This window comes from Gopherus flavomarginatus, chromosome 9 (genome assembly GCF_025201925.1).
Source record: "Gopherus flavomarginatus isolate rGopFla2 chromosome 9, rGopFla2.mat.asm, whole genome shotgun sequence".
Taxonomy (NCBI): Eukaryota; Metazoa; Chordata; order Testudines; family Testudinidae; genus Gopherus; species Gopherus flavomarginatus.
In genome coordinates, this window is record NC_066625.1 from 38,216,326 (window position 1) to 38,219,907 (window position 3,582).

The following is a 3,582-nucleotide window of genomic DNA, read 5'->3' on the forward strand; positions in this document are numbered from 1 at the left end:
CCATCTATCACAGTGACCACCTCTCTTTGCAAGTGTGTGAGGGGAGATATGGAGCAGCTTGTGAAGCCCCAGAGCCAAGCTCATCGCACAATCACAGCATATGGGCTTCAGTGGGACAGAAGTGTAGTGCTTTGTGCTGGCTCTCTGCACCAGGGTGAATGTCATGGGGTGTGTGTCTCTGGGGCCACAGTTAGGGTGGGAGCTACGATCAGCTCCCACATGTCTCCATGTATTCAGCAAACAGCTGTCGACAACCATGGTCGAAGCAGATGTGATCCAATGCCTGATTCCAAACTCCATTGCTCTCCACTCAGTAGCGTAGCTAGCAGGGTTCAGGGGAAGCAGCCACTTCCCCTCAGCATGTTTTCAAAAAGTGGTGTCTGCCGGGCCGGCGCTGGCAGCAGCACGGCCCGAGGAGCCATAGGGGGGTGGCAGGCGCAGCTGGAGGAGCGAGGGGGCCGGCTCCTCGGCCATCACGCCCCATGCTCAGCGCGGCCCCAACATCGCCGCAGCCACCTTCTGCGGCAGTGGCTCAGGGCTCAGCGTCCAAGTGTTCCCCACCCCTTGCTAATGTGGCGGGCGGAGGGAGGTGAAAGGGCCCCTGCACCTTTAAGGCTTCCTGGCTGGCGAGCCCCACGCAGAGCACACCGAGTGCCGGGAGCAGGCCGGGGACAGGCGGCGGCGCAGGACGGAAGGTGAGTGGGGGGCGGGGGGGTCCGGTGCCTTGCACTGGGGGTTCCGGGTGAGGGGCTTCCCGGTCTGGGCCAGCAAGGCAGGGGCACAGGCCGTGCTGTCAGGATAGGGGGCCCTGGCGTTGCACAGGAGCCTGGGGCAGGGGGGACTGGACCCTCCGGGTGGGGCCAGGCTGCACAGCCTGGCGGGGGATACCTGCAGAGCGCGCTGGGCAGGAGAGACTCTCCTGGGACCCGGGGGGGGGGAAAGGGGGAGGTATCTGTACCCCCGGGAAGCCCGCAGGAGTCCTGAGCCGGCCCCAGGGTTAATCTGGGGGGGAAATGGGAGGAGTTGGAGGCGTGGCCAGAGGAGGAGCCAAGGCGGGTGCCTTTTTTATGTTTGCTCCCCCTACACTTAAAACCTGGCTACGCCACTGTCTCCACTGCCTGTATAATGCCCCTGTGTGTCAGTGTCCCAGAGACAGATGCTAAGCCCTCCACCCTTCCATTGGTTTACTACATGCCTTTCTTCCAGCTGGCATTTTCCTCCATTCTCTCCTAGATTCCTTCACCGCACCCCCTGTTGAACTTCTGCAGTAACAGCCCTGCTGATTGAAATGGTCCCTTTACTGTGTTAATTTTCCTAATACAGCTGGCCCCTTTTCCCATTCTCTTTAATTCTCTCTCCCCTCTTCCCCATCCCCTGTATGCCAGAAAGAGTATTGAACTTCTGTCATACTCTCCCTCCAGAGACACCTGCCCCCCCATTTATTAAATAATGCACAGGATCCTGCCCCAATTCCTTGCTGGGGGGGCCAGGATGGGTCTCTCTCTGTAGCCCATCTCCACTAGCAGAGGATTTTGGATGCATTAGCTGTCTGCCAGCCAGGGGCAAATACAAGATTGGATAGACCGTAAACTGCCCAGAGCAGACCCACCCTTCCTGGGTGACTGGAAAACACTGGCATGGAGTGGGTGCTATTGTTGTTAATAATAGTACCATCATTTCAACCTGGGCTCATTACACTGTGGCACAGAATATTACGACCAGAGTCTGCTTTCTACAGTGGGCCAGCCTGCCTTCTCAGTTCCACCATCAGCTCCAGTAGAACAGCACCAGCATAACTGGGAGGAGAACTTGTCCCTGATCAAGCAGGAAATTCCTCTACAACTTTAGGGAGTTATCAGGATCTCTTCAGGAAAGGCTGTGAACTGGGAGTCTATGGTCTGTCACATGGGAATGGGTGGAACACCATTGCCTTTATTTATATATAGAGCTGAGGCATTATTAAATAAGGATGAGCTATTTGCTGAGAATCAGGCTATCCCCATGTGATCCTGACTGGGTCAGCTGATTGGAAAAAACTGTCCTTCAGGAAGAAGCAACACACTCTTAATATAGACCATGGGACATGTGCATCTTTTCCCCCAAGCTGCTCTCTGTTCATTCTGTTTATAGTCAGCTGTGCTATAGTGGGTGAGGCTCTAGGAATACATCTCTGAGCAACGGGCACCAAGCTATTTAGGTCTACACAGCAAGTTACTGCAGTGCAAGGCAGGATGTGAATCTTCTGCACCCCAGCTTGCTCAGCAATAGCATCCCATGCAGACACTGGGTACAGTGCAGAGTGCAGCCTACCTGATGCACTACAGAGTCACAACCTGGCTTGCAGTGCAGTAACTTGCCATGTAGACAAGCCCGATACACAAACTGTGTGTAGTGGGGAAAACCAAAGTTGAATTGGCCTAGATGCCTAAAACCCAGCTAGTAGGTGGTCTATAGTACTGATCTTTACTAATGGTTTTTTTAAGCAGTCAACCATCCCATATCAGTCCTACACTGTAGTCTCTGGGAGCTCCTCTCAGAGGCCATACACTCGGGATGTTCACACACAAATTTCCACCAGTGAGAGCTCTAGTGGAGACATTTCTAATTGGCTTCTGGTCTTTGTACCATTGTGGCTGATAAACTTGAAACAGACTCACTGCTCTCAAGTCTCTAAGTCACTTCAGTTTCTATCCATGGAAGCTGAGTTTACGGCAGGAAGCTTGGTCCAGCCCCTAGAGGTGAGAGTACAGAACTAGAAGTCAGGAGATCTGGATTAGATTCCTGGTTCTGGACAAGCCCCTTCCCCCTCTCTGTGCCTTTGTTTTCCCATCTGTGAAACAGGGATAAGGATCCTTCCTTTCCTCTCTGGAGTGGTTGTGAGGCTGAATGTATTAATGTGTGTGAAGCACTTAGAGATCTTGAAATGAAGACTGCCATGCACAGCCGCATTATACCTTGAAAGCATTTCATTTCCCCATGTCATTGTCTGAGCTGCCACAGCTCCAGCTGTTAAAAATGGCCATAACTTCATCCAGCCCTTTTTGAAATCAAGCCAGTGGATTTCACAGGCTGACTCTGTCGTTGCAGAAAGCACATTTCCTGTTGTCTGCAGCACAGTTACAGCCCCAGTGTCTTCCTTGTTGTTGTATTATGGTGCATGGTTAAAAGAGGAATAGTTACGTTTCCATTTACACCCTATAACTTTATATACCTCCTTCAAGTCCCCTCCTACTCTTCTTCCTAGGCTGAAGAATACTAGCCTGTATAATTCTTTATCATAAGCAAACTCGTGGCTGTCGTCAGCCCTCTTTTCGGAGCTTTGTCATTCTCTGCTGGTTCTCTCTTAAGGTAATAGATCTCCTGCCTGAGTAAAGGAGCCCTAAACTCAAGACATTCCTGGCCACCATCAGGGATGGCTGGAGTTCTCCTGCATCTAAAGGACCCTTAGATCAGGATGGAGCCTGCCAGCCAAAACCAGCAGATGCATACATGTCATTCTTGTAGGGCAGGACTTCCCAAACTGTGGATCATACCCCCTGGAGTCATCAGGGAGCTTTCGGGGGTCATGGCTGGGCTGATACC